General features: G+C 40.0%; 1 long non-coding RNA gene and 1 pseudogene across 1 annotated transcript; one reads left to right on the top strand and one right to left on the bottom strand.

The window, feature by feature from the left end:
* Positions 1–1,901: 1,901 nt before the first annotated feature.
* Positions 1,902–3,549, bottom strand: LOC127442174 (Ig kappa chain V region K29-213-like; annotated as a pseudogene).
* Positions 3,550–5,921: 2,372 nt separating this feature from the next.
* Positions 5,922–12,829, top strand: LOC127442997 (uncharacterized). Its single transcript, XR_007897577.1, has 7 exons — positions 5,922–6,838; positions 7,054–7,380; positions 7,513–8,245; positions 8,445–8,649; positions 9,266–9,764; positions 9,916–10,020; positions 10,161–12,829. It is a non-coding gene; the product is annotated as an uncharacterized LOC127442997 (long non-coding RNA).
* The last annotated feature ends 6,492 nt before the right edge of the window (positions 12,830–19,321 follow it).

Genomic DNA, 19,321 nt, shown 5'->3' on the forward strand with positions numbered 1-19,321 from the left:
GGCACTGAGTTTATGACTTTCAATGGGTTTCTATTAAACAAGTCATGTCAACACTTAGTGATCCTTCAACACATCGAAAATAATTTTTTTTATAAAAAAATAACTCCAGTTGTTACACGACAACGAATGCCATATCAAACATATGTAACCTGATTTTGTCTTGATTAAGGTTTGCAAACCCTTAAATAAATAATAAATGTATTATTCAGCTATATAGCAACAGAGAAAGCATTAAAAGTATAAGATTACATGTTTACTGATAGTGGCACCTGGTGGCCAAGGTTGTAACGTATGTATGTTTTTTGAAGAGAGAGAGAAAGAAAAAAAATTAAAGAGAAAAAAAATTTGGGAAGAGAGAAAAAACTAATTTAGGAAGAGAGAAAAAAATTTAAGACTTAGGCTAAGGAAGGAACTCAGACGCTATTATTTTATTTTTTTCACCTTGCGGTTCAGGGCTTCCGTATACATTCCCTTCTAAAGGGACTTGTTCCCTTCTCACTCAAAGTGCTCGCGCTTGTTAAAGAGTGGTGTGCTGTCATAGCAACCATGTTACGTTCCGTTTCCGTTCGTCCTACGAAGGCCATCTCGTTTAAATGAGGATTGTTTAAAGGAGGACACTCGGTATACTGCAGCCTTCAAAGGACGCGACCTCTGGAGGACGAATCCTTCCAAAGGAGACACAGCCTCAGTCTGTGTGCTAGTGATGGGAAGATCGGATCATTTTACTGACTTGAATCTTTGAGTCTCGTTCAGCAAAATGAACGAATCTTTATTCAAGTCATGTAGTTCATTTCGTTCATTTGAGCAGAATTAAATCCCCCCCAACACGTCTACTTACGCAAACTTTGATTATAGTCCCAATAAGGAAAAATTGATAATGCAGCCAAGAACAAATTATGAGAAACAGAAAGATTAGTTCACCTCTGGAATCTTCTTGTCGGAGTCGTTTGTTCTTTTATCACTGCATAGCGTATTCGGCTGTCACATGACAAAAGAACGAATGACTCGGACCACAAGACTTAAGAGGTGAACTAATCATTTCTGTTTCCTGTGTGAGCAATGCATAGCGAATACGGCTGTCACGTGACAAAAGAACGAATGACCCGGACCAAAAGGCTCGAGAGGTGAACTAATCATTTCTGTTTCCTGTACAGCGCCTATGTGGTTTTCACATAACAAACAAACAGAGGTTGCGCATTGCACATGCGTGGCCAACACAAAATGAACAAATCACTCTCTGAGACTACTCGTTCTTCTGAGTCACATAAAAGATTCGTTCGAAATGAATGAATTGTTCATGAATGACCCATCACTACTGTGTGCAGGTGCAGGAGGATGATGACCGATCTGCTCTCCCTGACTTTTATTATAATTTTATGTTTTGTGACGCTAATGGTTTGTTAATTTTGTCATGTATGAGAAGAGTGTGCAGCCTGTGTATCTGCCATTAAATGTGTGGAATACAGACTTTTACTGTTTGGCTCCGTGATTTGTCAGACTAAACCACTTATCTCTGGGGAAAAGCGTTACAGTGCCTGGTAACTTGTGCAACTTAGCATAAAGCTGACAATTTACACAAGGTTTATTTCTATTTCTTGTGCTCCAAACTTACTTCAAACTTACTTCTCTGTCTGCTCGTATGAATGTAACACATCATAAGAATGTGTTTCACCACTGTTCAAATGCACTTTGGATCGCATCATTTATATGTATAAATGTTTTCCATCTGAAAGCACTAAATATTAAATGAAACAAATGACAATAAAATGCAAAGTAATCTCTTCAATAATCAAAATACTTTTTGAATGTAACTTTATTCTAATTATCAATGATTTAAATTGTAATTGTAGTGGAATACAGTTACTTATATTGTGTATTTTAAATACGTAATCCCATTACATCTATCTCGATACTCCCCAACACTGGCTGTGCAGAAGAGATGAGGGAGGTTTTTGTACGGATGTGTAGCACTGTGTGAACACATCTCTACTGCTGAGTTCATGGTAACTCTGACAGAAGTAATCTCCTGCATCTTCAGCCTGGACTACACTGATGGTCAGAGTGAATCAGTCCCAGATACACTGCCACTGAAACGAGTTGGGATCCCAGACTGAAGGGTACTTGCAGCATGCACTACCGGTCAAAACTTTTGAAACGCTTGACTGAAATGTTTCTCATGATCTTAAAAATCTTTTGATCTTAAGGTGTATGCTTAAATGTTTGTAATGAGTTTTGTAGACAAAAATATAATTGTGCCACCATATTAATTTATTTAATTATAAAACTAACATTTAATAAAAAAAAAAAAAATTTAAAAAAGTTTTTGAAATTGATGACTTGGACCAAATAATAAAGAAAAGCAGCCAATAAGTGCCCAACATAGATGGGAACTCCTTCAATACTGTTTAAAAAGCATCCCAGGGTGATACCTCAAGACGTTGGTTGAGAAAATGTCAAGAGTACATGTCTGTAAATTCTAGGCAAAGGGTGACAACTTTGAAGATGCTAAAATATAACATAGTTTTTATTTATTTTGTTTAGTCACAACATAATTCCCATAGTTCCATTTATGCTATTCCATAGTTTTGATGACTTTACTATTATTATAAAATGTGAAAAAAAAAAAAAAAAAAACAATTATAATAAAGAATGAGTAAGTGTTTCAAAACTTTTGACCAGTAGTGTAGATAAGGAGTTTGGGAGCTTCTCCAGGTTTCTGTTGGTACCAGGCTAGGTAGTTGCCATAGCTACTGCTGTACACTGCACTGCTGACTTTACAGCTCAGATCAACTGTGTCTCCTTGGAGAACAGATTTCACTGCTAGAGTCATAGTATACTGTCCACTGGATTCTGAAAATAATAAATACCATATAGAAAAAAATAGTAATGATTTAATTAATTATGAAAACTCATTCAATTGCAAGACTTTTTCTTTTTTGTGCCTGTTTTATTTTTGACACTTTTGTAAATTATCCAACAAACAGATCTTTTTTGTAAATGCATTTTTCTAAATTATTCTAACCCTGAGTGCAGATGACAAGTGCCCAGATGAAGGTGCTGATAAAAGTCATTGTTGTTGTGGATTCTGTTGCCATGAAGGGCAGCTCTCAATCATGAAGTGTTAAACTCACAGGGCTATAAACACACCCAGAGCACTGAAGCATGTGCTGCCAATGCAAAGTGTCTTTTCTAAGCAAATTGTCTTCCTTGGCACAGCAGCTACTTGTAGCCCAGCAGTGGTGTAAACACAGGCTTGGTGCTGTGTGTTCTGACAGAGCAAGATTAGCAGTTTAGCATGAACACTCCCAGGACAGCAGGACTTGACAAAGAACAGCTTTAATAGGAGCATATGAGGAGAGCCAATCAGCCGAGCCCTTATTCCACTCAACACACCTGGAATGGAGTCAAGTGTGGAGTGTGTGTTTAAAGCAGTACTTGGCACTGTGTTTTCAGAAATAGCAAGATTAGTAACTTGCCCTGGCATTAACACTCCCAGGACAGTGGGAATATACAACAGAGCCCAGCAATTAAGAGTAGCATTGGAATCTGATTAGCACAGTCCTTAATGCACTCATTAAAGGGTAATGCAGCAGTACTGCTTATTAAACAGCAGCACCGTCATGATTGAAGTGCAGTGAAGTTGTCACTGGCTTCAATAACACTAGAAGACACTCAGTGAATAATGGCTTGAATATCAAATCCCTCCCTCACGGTATTTCTGATGTAATGTGCATACATTTACTATCTATTAACATCATGAATTATATTGAAATGACCTGCATGTGGTACTTTTCCCATGCATTGTTAACCACAGGTTAGGCTGCTCTTCACTGCTTGGTGAATACAGCAGGTGTACACAGTAGCACACGGTACAGAGCCTCAATGTGTGTTAACATGGTACCGCTGTGTGATAAATGAGGCCCTTACACTTTGATGCTGGTAGTTCCTCACTGTTGTGGGCAAACTTACAAACTGCAGTCTGTGATGTTTAAGACATTTGCATCTGCGTTCAAAAACTAAAGGCATAATATGCCACCTAATATATCCTTCAAGCCCCTCAGTTGAAATAAACATCAAGGAAAAAGTTATTTTATTTGTATTGAATGTGTTTATTTGATATTATATGCAGCAATGTTTATATCAGTATGCCAGTAAAACTTTTAATAACTGCTGGGGATGAAATCAAAGAGGGAATAATTCACTGCTACTACATTATAGACAACAGGCTCCCTCTTGTGGTCAGTGGTGATAATTATTGCATGTTTTGTTTGAGTTGAGATACAGGTGCATCTCAATAAATTAGAATGTCGTGGAAAAGTTCATTTATTTCAGTAATTCAACCAAATTGTGAAACTCGTGTATTAAATAAATTCAATACACACAGACTGAAGTAGTTTAAGTCTTTGGTTCTTTTAATTGTGATGATTTTGGCTCACATTTAACAAAAACCCACCAATTCACTATCTCAAAAAATTAGAATATGGTGACATGCCAATCAGCTAATCAACTCAAAACACCTGCAAAGGTTTCCTGAGCCTTAAAAATGGTCTCTCAGTTTGGTTCACTAGGCTACACAATCATGGGGAAGACTGCTGATCTGACAGTTGTCCAGAAGACAATCATTGACACCCTTCACAAGGAGGGTAAGCCACAAACATTCATTGCCAAAGAAGCTGGCTGTTCACAGAGTGCTGTATCCAAGCATGTTAACAGAAAGTTGAGTGGAAGGAAAAAGTGTGGAAGAAAAAGATGCACAACCAACCAAGAGAACCGCAGCCTTATGATTGTCAAGCAAAATCGATTCAAGAATTTGGGTGAACTTCACAAGGAATGGACTGAGGCTGGGGTCAAGGCATCAAGAGCCACCACACACAGACGTGTCAAGGAATTTGGCTACAGTTGTCGTATTCCTCTTGTTAAGCCACTCCTGAACCACAGACAACGTCAGAGGCGTCTTACCTGGGCTAAGGAGAAGAAGAACTGGACTGTTGCCCAGTGGTCCAAAGTCCTCTTTTCAGATGAGAGCAAGTTTTGTATTTCATTTGGAAACCAAGGTCCTAGAGTCTGGAGGAAGGGTGGAGAAGCTCATAGCCCAAGTTGCTTGAAGTCCAGTGTTAAGTTTCCACAGTCTGTGATGATTTGGGGTGCAATGTCATCTGCTGGTGTTGGTCCATTGTGTTTTTTGAAAACCAAAGTCACTGTACCCGTTTACCAAGAAATTTTGGAGCACTTCATGCTTCCTTCTGCTGACCAGCTTTTTAAAGATGCTGATTTCATTTTCCAGCAGGATTTGGCACCTGCCCACACTGCCAAAAGCACCAAAAGTTGGTTAAATGACCATGGTGTTGGTGTGCTTGACTGGCCAGCAAACTCACCAGACCTGAACCCCATAGAGAATCTATGGGGTATTGTCAAGAGGAAAATGAGAAACAAGAGACCAAAAAATGCAGATGAGCTGAAGGCCACTGTCAAAGAAACCTGGGCTTCCATACCACCTCAGCAGTGCCACAAACTGATCTCCTCCATGCCACGCCGAATTGAGGCAGTAATTAAAGCAAAAGGAGCCCCTACCATGTATTGAGTACATATACAGTAAATGAACATACTTTCCAGAAGGCCAACAATTCACTAAAAATGTTTTTTTTATTGGTCTTACGATGTATTCTAATTTTTTGAGATAGTGAATTGGTGGGTTTTTGTTAAATGTGAGCCAAAATCATCACAATTAAAAGAACCAAAGACTTAAACTACTTCAGTCTGTGTGCATTGAATTTATTTAATACACGAGTTTCACAATTTGAGTTGAATTACTGAAATAAATGAACTTTTCCACGACATTCTAATTTATTGAGATGCACCAATAGGAGTATGTCCTATTTTTTAATGACTCCTGTTGAAGCCCCTAGACTGTTTGTGGTGTTTAACACTTAAGAACATAAGAAAGTTTACAAACAAGAGGAGGACATTCAGCCCATCTTGATCGTTTGGTTGTTAGTGGCTTATTGATCCCAGAATCTCATCAAGCAGCTTCTTGAAGGATCCCAGGGTGTCAGCTTCAACAACCTTACTGGGAAGTTGGTTCCAGACCCTCACAATTATCTGTTCTGAATGCCCCTTTATCTAATCTCCATTTGTGTCCCCTGGTCCTTGTTTATTTTTTTTCAGGTCAAAAAAGTCCTATGGGTCGACATTGTCTATACCTTTTAGGATTTTGAATGCTTGAATCAGATCACCGTGTAGGCTTCTTGTTCAAGACTGTAAGGGGGAAGTCACCCACTGGTCCAAGGACGGTACCAATGATGTGGCTGAAGGTCTCCTACGTGTTCTGTCTTATATTGCGCAACATTAAATTATACTTTGATTATTTGATTTGAGTTCCACGTTTTATTAATCTTATCATTAATTATTTTCTTTATTTCATCTGACTCCAATTATGATGTATCTATGCTCTGAATTTAAGTTTTGTATCTTATTATTTTTAAATTCTCTCTTCTAGACTGCATTTGTTATTTCAATGTTATTTGGGTCCTGTGCTGGCCGGACACAGGTCCTTTAACTACAGATTAATCAGTTTCAGATATTAGTACGTTTTAGACTAAGTCCTTATAGATTCTCAGCTTTATCTGTTTAGTCTGATTTGGTTCATATAGATTCTTGACTCACCGTTTAGCCCCAGTCAATTAAGTTCTGTTTTACAGATTCTCTGTCCTACTCTTAGTATTCCCATTTAATTCTACTTGGCTAAGTTCTATTATAGATTCTCGGTTTGCCGTTTAGCTTTTTTAGACCAGATCAACTTGCCCCATAGGAGACTGTTCCACCTGATCTTGATACAGAAGTGAGTTACAATCTACACACACCATACGGAATTTTGAAATCAGTTTATAATCATGATAGTTATAACACCTGTCATTAATATGGCATGGTTAATAATCTAATTTCAAAAGTGTATATGCAGAAATGTGTAATATAAAGTAAATGCATAATATAATGAAAGTGTTTTTATTTAGCATGGAATAATAATTGAAGCAAATCTCCTCTTGTACACAAAAGTATGCATGTGACATTCGTGTCATACGCATGCTGAGGGAGAGGACGCTGGGCAACAGCCCCACCAGAATAGTAAAGCAGCTGAGGGAGAACCATGAGGAGGAGTAGCTTGACCGCTTGGCGCACTATATGGAGGAGTGTGCGACTTTTATCAACCACCCTAGCCTCTTACCTGTTGTGTACCAGAAGCTTCCAGAGCCCATCGACTTCCCGACCAGCAAGTGGCTGCTGTCGGTTTACGGGAGGGACATTATCAGCCGTATAGACCACATCAAGGCCAGCATTACCTCCACATTTGGGACCATTTTATAAATGGACTCCACAAAGCAGGTAGTTCGTTGACATTATTACTGGTGTTTTACCTGTTGTAAAAAAGTTTTTTTGTTCTAAAAAGTTAGAATAATTTGTGCTATGCATTATTAATATTTTTCACATATATTGCTTTTGATTTCACATCACAAGAAAGCTGCCGGGTGCAGCCAGGGGGACAGCACAGTGGCTGATGTCTCTAGGAAATGAGATGGGCCAAATACTTATCAGTGTCCTGACTGCTCAGGAAGGACCTGGTCTAGACACCATCGTCTCTGGCCTGACCAACAGGTACAGCTAGGCAGGTGTGGCTCCACCAGTGCTGCTGTACATGGATTCTGGCTGCTGCGTAGAGAAGGGGCAGAGCAAGTTACAGGCCAGGTTTGGAGAATGGCCTGACCTGATTATCAGACTGGACATCTGGCACTTCATGCGTCAGCTGGCAGTGGGGTGCACCACCGATGCCCATCCTCTCTACCCAGCTTTCATGGCATGTCACTCTGCATGCATCTTTGAGTGGGACCCACGTGATGTTGCCTTGTTGCACCAACCAAAGAGAGAGCACCTGCAGGAGGAAGGGGTGCCTGTCATCACCGATTACGTGGTGAACCGGCGCATTACCAACACAGCTGGCTCTCTATTGCCGTCGGAGGACCCATGGAGTGGAGTCCATGACCCGCCACATTGACAAGCTTCTCCAGGAGCTGAAGGGGGAGAAGGGGAGAGATCTGATGGTTGTTTCTCTGCTAGACACAGAGAGGATAGAGCACATTTGGCGTGTTCAGATGAAGCATGTGAAGTGCATCCAGGATGTGCAAGGTGTGTCTCTCTACACTAAGACGGGGACCACCACCACCAAGGGAGGGATAGTTCTCACCAAGTACAGGTGTGCTAGAGGCTCAACCTCCCTTGAGTCTTTCCATTGCCACTTGAACAGGTTCATTCCATGTTTGTGGCTTATTTTTATTGCAGTATAATATATACACTAAACGCAATAGAATATAATATCACTTTATTTTTTCTGAGGGAACTCATGAAATATTCTTATCCCACTTTCATGTTTTTCATTGTTCACTTCTTTACAGGAACCAGTGCTAACACATTGAATTTTCAGTTGTATCTCCTGGAAGGCCTGAACAGGTGGAACCAGGACCAGGCAGCAGCATCCCACCAAGCCCTCCTCTCTTCTCACCTATGCAGGCAAGGTAGTGCAGTCCATCAACACTAACAGCCTGAAGGTTTTAAGTGAGAAGCTTGTGCCCACCTTCCAACCTCCTGCACAATACACTGGTAAGACTCTCACTGTCCATTGCAGTGATATCAAAAGTATACTTCGGTACCAAGTCAATATTAAAATGTAGAAAATGTAACAATACCAGTCTTTCTGCAGTACCGACTCAGTTCGGTTCCCGCGCTCTGTCTGTCGACAGGCGGCGCTTTCAAATGCCGCATATGTTCTCTGTGAAGAGCGCTCGTGATAATGTGGGTGTCTATGACTGCATGAGAGCGATTAAATGCACTTCTTCAAAATGCTTGCCTTGGCGAGATTTTATTGTAAAAAACAGCAATATTGACAAGATAAAGATGAAATCACTCACTTCTCATGGCTTGGTAATTTTAGTAGCTCAGTGCCATTGTTTTCATTTATTATTTCTTTGCATTATTATTGAACTTTTTAAATAGTTAAAATGATTGTGTTTATTAGCAAATTAGTTGTTGTTTTTTCTGTTGTATTGAAATTGGTATCAAGAATCGTGACATTTTACTGATATTGGTACCGACTACTCAAATTTTGGTATCGTGACAATACTAGTACATTGTACAGCACAAGGTTTTGTACAGAAATGGGTTTCCTGCTAAGTAAAGGGCTATTTGTTTACTAATCTGCATTCTGTTTTTATTTTAGGAGAGCTAATTTGAGTGGACTATCTACTTAGTCAGATAGGGCAACCGCTTCAGGCAATGGATGCTGACTCTGAGAACACAGACCAGCTGCTGGAGGAAGTAAATGTAGAAGAGCAGGATGAGGGATTTGAGGAAGACTTTAATGAGGACCCAACACTGAGTTTCCTCCTCGAAGTTGAAGCTGACTGGACCCCACCCACAGTTCAGCCAGCTGCTAACTTCTCCCAGCCAGCTGCACACTTCTCCCAGCCAGCCGATGCCTCCAACCAGCCAGCTGCACACTCCACCCAGCCAGCTGCACACTCCTTACAGCCAGCTGCACAGTCCTCCCAGCCAGCCGGTTCCTCATCCCTGCCAGCTGCACAATCCATCCAGCCATCTGTACAATCCATCCAGCCAGCTGCACACTCCACCCAACCTGTTGCTGCCTCCTCCCAGGCAGCTGCATCCACAGTCCAGTATGAACCTGGTTCCCCCACTCAGGAGCCTGAGGACTTTTGGTATGTAAATATCACAGTAGGAACTTGCCATATTCATAAAGTAGAAATTAATTTGTAATACGATGAATACGATGAAATTATTGTTAATGGTACCATTAAGATGTATTCATTGATCTGTTTTTCTTTACAATTTGAAATGATACTGTTTCAGGCTGTGGATGAGCAAAATATTCCTGGGATGGACCGGGTGGACAGCCTGGCTGAGTATTTGGTGGAGCTGAGGACAAAGACAGGGCTAACCCTCAGCAGACAGCAGGTCAGCAAAAATACCCTAACATGGAAAAAAAAATCAGTTATTCAAAACAGTGTGAGTGGACTATGCTTGTTAAATTATCAGTTTCGTTTTATCAGTTTCCTTTTAACTCATCTATGCCTCTATACTTTATTCTTCTTCAGGTTGAAGACATTGTGCACCTGTGGCAGAACCTGCTTCAATATGACAAGCAACGGGTGGTGTTTGCTGCCAGACACCAGGACAGGCTGACCACTGGGAGGTTCAGGTCTCCAAAAAAGAAGGCTGTTTTCACCCCTGGAGTGGACAGCCTGAAGCGATGTGTGTTAGGGTCCACAGCTTCGCCTGCCCAATGGCCAGACTGCTGTCATCTTGTGGAGGCCATTTTCATCAGGCTCTGTTGCATCCACAAGAGTCCCAGAAAGAAGTGTAAGAGCTAGCTGACGAGGTGGTCTCTTATATTGCAGGATTACTGCAAGATCCGGCAGCTTATCCTGGCTAACAGTGCCATCATGCAGAGCACCACTCTGCAGCTGGTGGAGGTCAATCAAACCACTCTGGTCTAGTGGCACAATGACAGGGTTAAGAAGCAAGACCAGACTCTTCTGCTGCAGGGGATTGATCTGCCTGACCCTCTTAGTGTTGCTGCTGAGCCTCTCCCGCCTGCCTGTGTCCGTGCTTTTGCTCCACCCCAGGCCCAACATGTCTACAACCTGCCAAAGAGCACTGCAGGGAAAGCTAGACTGAAAAGGCATGCCCCGTGCAATTCAACTGAGGCTGCCAGACCCAAGCTAACCACCCTGAGGCCACTAATTCCTCGGCCTGTTGGCTACCTTGAACCAACCCCTGTCCTTCCCAGCTCACCTGTCACCCTTGCCTCCCACACTACCCCCACCTTCACTTTCATTGTTGTCCCTCAAAACCCTCTTCCTAGACCCCCAGCCATGTTGAATTTTAATCAACAAACCAGTTACGTCCTCCCACCTACTGCCATGGCTGGTCCATCTCAAACCACTGTCCCTCGTCCCTACCACAGGAAGGTGGCAAACACCTGCAGGAAGTGTGGCCAGTTTAGAACAGCAGTGACCGTGCACAGACAGTATAGAGAGAATATCTACTGCCCTGCCACATAGACTCTTACAAAAGAACAGTGGCTTGAAAAAGTGAAAAAAATATTTGCACATCATTTTAAATGTTTATATATTTTTGTAAATAGTCTCTACTAATATGTATATAGTTTCTCTGCAGTTGTGTCTTTCATTTCTACTATTATTATCCATCAGCAGACATTTTATGGTTCATAGAACAGTGACTCCTCTTTGATTCGTCTTTGACACTGTCCTTTTGCTCCAGTAATCATTCTGTGAGCCTGGGTGAAAATGTTTTAATAATATATATATATATATATAACACATATGGCACATTTCAAGCAACTTCATATTCATATGGGTAATCAATAAATATAAAACATCTCATCTCATACTATGAAAAGCAGACTTTGTAATAAGACCAATATAGAAACAAGGCATAAAAGTATACAAAATGTAAAAAGTGTTCATACACTGAAAAAAGTATGCATATATTTTATGCAATTTACAGTGAAATATCATCATCAAACCACCCATAAATGAATCTGGGTGACGAGTGATTTACTTTCACTACCAGCATTTTATAACAGTACTCATATATAAAGAAATGACTTAGCTTGCATTTAATTAAACAGAATCATTATCAAACTAAACAGAAGTCAAACAATGTACTTATCACCAATATTTCTGTAGACTATCAGTAGTAATTTCAAAGTTTTATTTATGTCGGAGGTGGGACTCAAACCATGGTCCTTCTGTCTCTGTTGTAACGTACATTTCAATACAAAGCTGTTTTTTCAGTTAAATATGACTATTAGTCTACCAAAAAAGTATAAAAGTCGCAGGGGGAATTTTCGCATAGTGAAACCAGCAAAGTGGAAGAAAATCTCATTCCAAAGCATTTGCATTTCTTTACACATACCAATGTTTTGACATTTTGGTTGAACAATTACAGGACTGACTTGTCAAATCCTCAAATGTTACATCACACAGTGTACAGAATTGTGGAAAGACAAATGCCAGAAAAAGAAATAAAAGTAAATCTTAGTCCAGCCCTAGTCTTAAGCCCAACCTTTCTTTGGAAGATCCTATTGTCAGACACCTGTGAAATGGGAGGATTAATTTCAGGCATGTACTTTAAAGATTTAGAAATAAATGACATCACACAGAAGACAAAGATGTAGGCCTGGCTAGCTCACTTGGTAGCGCATCAGATTCTTAATCTTAGGGTTGTGGGTTTGTGCCCCATGTTGGGTATGACTGTTAGATATTGTCACAGGTATGTGGGACTAGTGCAAATTTATTCTCCCATCCATGCAAACACTCTCTGACTAGAGAGAATGGCAATGTTTCTGGAACCTTATTCAGAAATTCAGAATAAGTAACAGGTCTCCAGCTATCTGCTTCCAAAGAAGTATCTCTAAAAATAAGCAGTGTTTATGTGTTTAACAAACCCCACTAACCGATATGTCTCTCCAAGTCTCATTTCAAACCCTTGTCACGTATGAGGCACATGCTATTGATTGCCACATCATAACCCAGATGGTGGCTATTGTTGTGGAATGTTGAAGATTCTTTCCCTCTATGCAAGAAAACTCTCAGAGTCAGGGGTTCCAGATGTCAAACGTTAGAGTTTATTGAGTAAACCAACAAACTCGAGAAGGCCAGCTGTCCGTTCTGACTTCCCATTTACCAGACTCTAATTTTTATACATTTCTGTTGTCTCTTTTGAGCCAATAAATCATACATTCTTGTTATCTTAACCAATGAACTTGCTTCTCCATCTGTCTCTGCTTGCCACTATTATTTATCAGACCATCTGACTTCTTTTTTAATTGTGGAATCTTAACACTTAGCTTATTTAAAAAAAAAAAAAACTTTTAAACTCATTTATTATGAAAGTATACATTTTAAGTAAATAGAATATAACAAAGCATAATAGAATAGTTTGGCTGTGTCTTCCAGTGTCTGAGGAATGTTTTTCTCCACAGTGTACCATTCTAAATATAACATTGCTGAGTGTACATTAACCTTGCTGAGTGTGCTTACCTAAGTCAAAAACAACACATGTGTGTTTCCCATAGCATAGCCACGAAGTCACACAGTCACATGTACAGGTTTCTGGCCTACACAATGCTCAAACTTCTTCTATATTAGCACCTTTATTTCTATGTTTGATATTAAAAATATACTATATATTCCCCCCTTTGAGACTTTTTACAGTCTCACCTCTATGGCCCTTACCGAGTGGTCAGTCTCCTTCATTCCTACCAAGTGACCAATGTATGTCACACATTCCTCTAACAATGACTGCTCTTATGGAATTGCACTCCAGAGGAGAAATAAGACCAAACATCTCCGTTAACATTTGGCTCGGAAGAAGTAAATGTTCTCATTTCCCTAACTAAGTTCTTTCTTGGGGGTGACATCAATCAAAAACAAATCAACTTCTTGTATAAAAGCATGTGCGTGTAAATTTAGCCTTGCGTTATGTAGAATACATCAGTGATTAGACTTATTTTAGTAGGTTAACATACTTCAGTGATAAAACAATATCAGTAGATTACTTAGAATAATGTTATGTCCACAATGCCAGAGGAACTCACAGACATTTCCGGTAGCCTGGAGTGCTATCTGGTGGTGTTGGAGCAGACAGTGGGTTTTTAAACCACCAGTAGAGTCTTGCTCTTGCAGCTAAGCACTGAAGTGCTTGTCGATGCTTTCTTCATGTCATATCCCCTGGCTCTTCAGTGGTAATTTCCAGTGTTTTTTCAAAGTTTACACATGCATATATTTAATTTAAAAGTAATTTACTTGATCACTGTATCTTCAGAGATTATTTAAACAATAAGAGCTCCTGACTGGATTAAACATCAAACATTATAGATTGAATGATTAAAAGAAAATGATAAATGAATTCAAAGAGTAAAATTCAAACAGTAAAAGAGTAATATTTCAGGAAGGGGCATATGCCAAAATAATAAACATAACACCCTCTATCTTCCTTCCTACTCTATCCAATCTAAAGTACTACCTAATTTTGTGATAAAAGAAAATACAATGAGTATGCTGACTCCCTTCCTATCCAAAAACAATAGAAAATTGAAAATAAAGAGTCAAAAATAAAAGGCTCCCCTTACCTACCACTCTTTTGTAATTCCAGGGTTTTACTAGAATTCGTCCAGTTCATCCAGTCCAGGACCAATAGGGTACACAGTGGCCCCAATGTCAATTCCAGAAGGTTTCACAGACACATTGACCATCTATTTGGCTGCAGCACTGGCCATCATTGATCTGAGTAAAGGCCCAATACAACAAAACAACAACACAAAAATAGCAACAGCTACATTCCCCCCAAGCTCCAAATAGGTTATCAAACCATTTGCTGGTCTCTTCCTGCATTCACAGTCAGCTCCTCCCTTAGATTTTTCAACTTCATTGCTGCCATAAAAGAGCCATCAGGAGCTGTATTATTTGGGATATAAGTACAACAGTCAGCTCCAAACATTACACAGACACCTCCTTTCTCTGCCAATAGCCAATTCAGTGCCTATTCAGTCCATTTTGCCATGTCATTTTGAATGTAGCAGCTAACTGATCTCCTAAGGCTTTTAATGCTTCATCAGTGTAATTAATGAATCTTTGCTGATTGTAATAAATGTAATTAATCCATTCTGCATTCTTATTGGGTATTATCCATACGAGTATATGTTCAAAGCCTGATTTTATTTAATCTCTGGCTTTAAATTCCTGTGGGATCCCTCTGGGTTGCCCAATTGCATCTAAATATACATTAGGGTCTGCCTTGTATGCTCTCTTTACTCTATGTTGGTTCTGTACAGTTTCTCTAGATTCAGTCTGGGTTTCAGATTCTTTTGGGTCTCATGCTAACAGAGTTACTTCTTGCACTAGTCTTACTCTGGTGCATATTCCTTTCCAGTTTTTTGGTAATATAGCTCTGAACCATCTTCCTCCACAAATCCAAAAGTAATCTGCTATAGCTGCTGTTTGTTCCTCATATATTTTTATCACAGGGGAAACTAAAGTTTGGTTTCCACAATTTATAAGGCGTCCTTCCCCTGACTTGCCCACACACCTTGGAGCTTCTATTAGTTTAAAATGTTCCTTCATTGTGGCGGTTGCAAATATCATTCTGCTAAACTTTAAAACTCCTTCCTGATCATACGTTTTGTCATCTAGATGCCAGAGTACTGCACAGTTTCCCTGAAATGTTCCCATATGTACCTCTACTTTAGATGTATTAAAACACTCATATTCGAGATCACGATTAATTACATTTGTTAAAGGACTTTCTCTTTTTCTCGTATCTATTTGAATATCTAGACGTTTACAGTCATCCCCCCATCCTTTCTTGTCGTAGTATTGTTGAAATTCTGGATTTCCTAGAAATCCCAGACATTCGGCTGGACAAAAGCATGCCTTTTCCCTTTTAACACAATTTTGTGAGTAATATTGCGCACAATGTATATAATCATATCGGTTTGGGACTACTGTAAGATTTTTCATAAGTGATGGTGAACATATCATGCAACTAGACATTCCTGATTGTTTTACTGTGTATTCAACCCATTTGAACCAGTCATTTTGATGTGCGTTCTCTAGCAATCTTTCCTTTCTCAATGATGGGTCAGCTTCATAATCTGTATCATCATAAATCATTGCTATTGGCGATTGTATAGGTTTGTATGGTGATTTTGTAGCCTGATATTGCAATTCTGTAGTCTGATGGTTTTCTTTATGATAAGCCTTCAAATCTGTGGACTGATCCTCTGAACCATAATCATAGTCATACGAGGGGTCAAAGGACCTCTTTTTAATGGATTTATTTACTTGAGTACCTTGTGTTGATTCAGTGACAATATGGAGACCATAGGAATTGTGAAGGTGGCCACTCAAGGTTGGCGGGGTTAAGTGTGGGAAGCTCTTCATACCATGGGTCTGGAGATTGGTCTCTGGAAAGCCTTGGGTCTGGGGCAACTGCTGCATCAGGTGTATCAACATTAATGTTAATGTCAGAACTTCTCTCACCTTCCTGTCCTGTCTCCACTGTCTGCAGTACATCTTCCTGCATCTGAACTTCATCTCTTGCTTCAGCATGTTCAGTTACCCTAGAATGAGGTGTAACAGCATTACTATTTTCTCCTTCCTGCTCTTCACTTCCTTCCCCTTGTTCTTCCCTTTCTTGGCCATGGGCTTCAGTTTCTCTTTCAACCTCAGGGGGAGTCACGTTTGGGTCTTCCTGATCCTCTTCTACTCTATGTACTTGGTCTTGTGGTAGTCTTGGTATAGGTGCTCTAGTGCAGTGATTCAAGTGATACCACATTGTGCTACGTTCTACCTGCACTGCTGTTGGGGTTGCCCTTATACTTTAAAAGGCCCTTCCCTTCTGGGTTCATTCCATCTCCTTCTAAAAACTCTCAGGTATACCCGGTCTCCAGGAACTATTGGACAAGGCTCTTCTTCTTCTTGTCTGGGTCCCCTGTTCTGTTCCTGTGAATAAATGGCTTCATGTATAGCAGTTAATTGTCTCATGTAAGCCCTTAATTCCATCTGCAACTGTTCTAGAGGTGGGCCTTCATAAGGACCTCTCAGATATGGTACTGGCATGGGTCTTCCTGTTGGCATTTCATGCGGTGTTAGATTGGTGATTCTATTGGTCTGCATGTGGTAATTCATCAGTGCAAGGGGTAGGGCAACAACCCAATTGAGTTAAGCGTCAGCACAAATTTTGCTGATCTTAGCTTTGAGAGTTCCATTTACCCTTTCTTCCTGCGACTGTGGGTGATAGACACATCCTAATCTTTGTTTTGTTCTCAGCTGTTTTATCACTGTTTTTTTTGTTTGTTTTTTTTTTTAAATAAATGCTGTGCCATTTTCAGAACTAATTTGAGATGGTATGCTAAATCTTGGAATGACCTCTCTGGTCAAAAATTTGATCACAGTTTGAGCTCCCTGATCTGCTGACAGTACTGCTTCTACCCATCTGCTGAATCTGTATATTATCACCAACATGTATCTTTTTCCTCTTATTGATTTTATCATGTCCACATAATCCATTACCAAATGCTTAAATGGTCCTTCTGGAACTGGTATGTGACCTATTGGTGCAGATGTACCATTTCTGACATTATTTTGGGTACAAATTTCACATTCAGCTAAAAATTCATCTTCCATTGCCTGTAGATATGGGGACCAATATCTCTGTCTTTTTATATTTCTAATCACCTCCCCCCTTGCGCAATGGTCAAAACCATGTGCATCTGAGATTAGAATAGTAAGGAGTGCTGTTGGAGCAATCATGTGTCCTTCATGAGACCGCCATATGCTATTTACATCCCTGCTTGCACCTCTTGCTGCCATACCCCGTGTTCATAAGGGCCAGCTTGATGTTGCTTTCATGCAATATAATCTAATTGGGGTTGAGGCTGAACCAAAACTGAATCAGTTGCCATTACTGCTACTTGGCATCCTGAGGCCTTTTTGGCATATAAGTCTGCAGCATTATTACCTTGAATGACAAAATCATTGCCTTTCTTATGTGCATGACATTTGATGATAGCCAATCTCTTTGGATGCATCATTGCTGAAATAAGTTTAGTTATTTTGTCACTGTGTTGAATTGGAATCCCATCACTCTTTTTAAACCCCTTTGTTTCCAGACTGCTCCAAATAAATGGCACACTCCATGCGCATATGCAGAATCCGTATACATTTTTACATTTTGATTTTTAGCCAATAGGCAAGCCTCAGTCAGTGCTTTTAGTTCAGCCAATTGTGCTGAGCATGGTTGTTCACAATGCTTAACCACAACTGAGACAAAATTCTTGTCTTCTCTTTTTATAATAGCATACCCAGAATGATTTCCCAGATGGTCTCTGAAGCATAACCCATCAACAAAATAATCTACCTCTGCATCACTGATTGGTGTTGATTCTAGATCTGGTCCTAAATGAGTAAAAGCTACGGAATCCACTACACATTCATGAGGTGTTCCTTCCCTTTCTAAAGGAATGTAATTAGCTGGGTTTACTGTTGTGCATCGCTTTATGGTGACGTCTGGGTAAGTTAGCAGTGTTGAATATGTCATACACCTGGCTTGGGTTAAAACAAATCTCCCTTGCTCTAGCAACTCTGTAACTTTATGATGAGTGTACATTATTACTGGGTAGTCCATTGTCACATAAGAGGTTTTTCATAGGCATAATATACTGCAGCAAGCCCTTAATAACATGCTGGGTAGCCTTGTGCCACATTGTCCAGTTTGGTGCTATAATAAGCTATTGGTTGATTTTTTCTTCCACTGCAAGTTTCCTGCATTAAGACTGCTGATGCATATCCATCTCTTCTATCTGCTACATACAAATGGAAAGGTTTGGCATAGTCTGAGGTTGCCAGGGCGGGCGCTGTCTGATGCTTTTTTTTTCAATGACTCAAAAGCTATCAATGCATCAGTATCCCATGTTAGTCAAGCTCGAAGATTCTGATGCCCTGTCTGTTTCATCAATGCCCTCAAAGGGGCCGTTTTGATAGCAAAATCTTCTATCCAATCAGCACTAAAACCTGTCATACCTAAAAAGGTAATTTGTCCCACTTTTTGTGGTTGAGGTGCTTTACTTATACCTTCCAACTGACTGGGTGATATAGCCTTGATTTTATGTGCAGTGATTCGTCCCAAATATTCTACCTGTGGTAGGCAGTATCGCAATTTCTCTTTAGAGACCTTGTGGCCTCCTTCAACTGATTTAGTAAGCACTTTAATAGAGACTTGATGACATTGTTCTAATGTTGTTGAACAGATCAACAGATCATCTACATATTGTATCAATGTGCTATCTAGTCTAAGATCTTCCAAATAGGTTTTCAACACTTGATTTAACACATGTGGTGAATGTTTGAACCCCTGGGGCATTCTGGTATACATATACTGTTTACCTTGATAGGTGAATTAAAAAAGGTGTCTGCTTTCCTCTGCTAGATGGATGCTGAAAAAAGCAGAACACAGATCAATCACAGTAAAAAAATTGGCAGCAGGAGGAACATTACTCAACAGTGTATGTGGATTTGGAACTTCTGCAGGCCAGTCTTCCACTACCTCATTGACTGCCCCCAAATTTTGATTTGTCTGCCTTAGCAACTGGCAATATGGGTGTGTTGAAATGGCTTATTGTTTCAATCAGCACCCCTGCCTTAAGCAGTCCCTCAATGGTCTTTTTAAT

The sequence above is a fragment of the Myxocyprinus asiaticus genome, chromosome 6 (assembly GCF_019703515.2).
Source record: "Myxocyprinus asiaticus isolate MX2 ecotype Aquarium Trade chromosome 6, UBuf_Myxa_2, whole genome shotgun sequence".
Taxonomy (NCBI): domain Eukaryota; kingdom Metazoa; phylum Chordata; class Actinopteri; order Cypriniformes; family Catostomidae; genus Myxocyprinus; species Myxocyprinus asiaticus.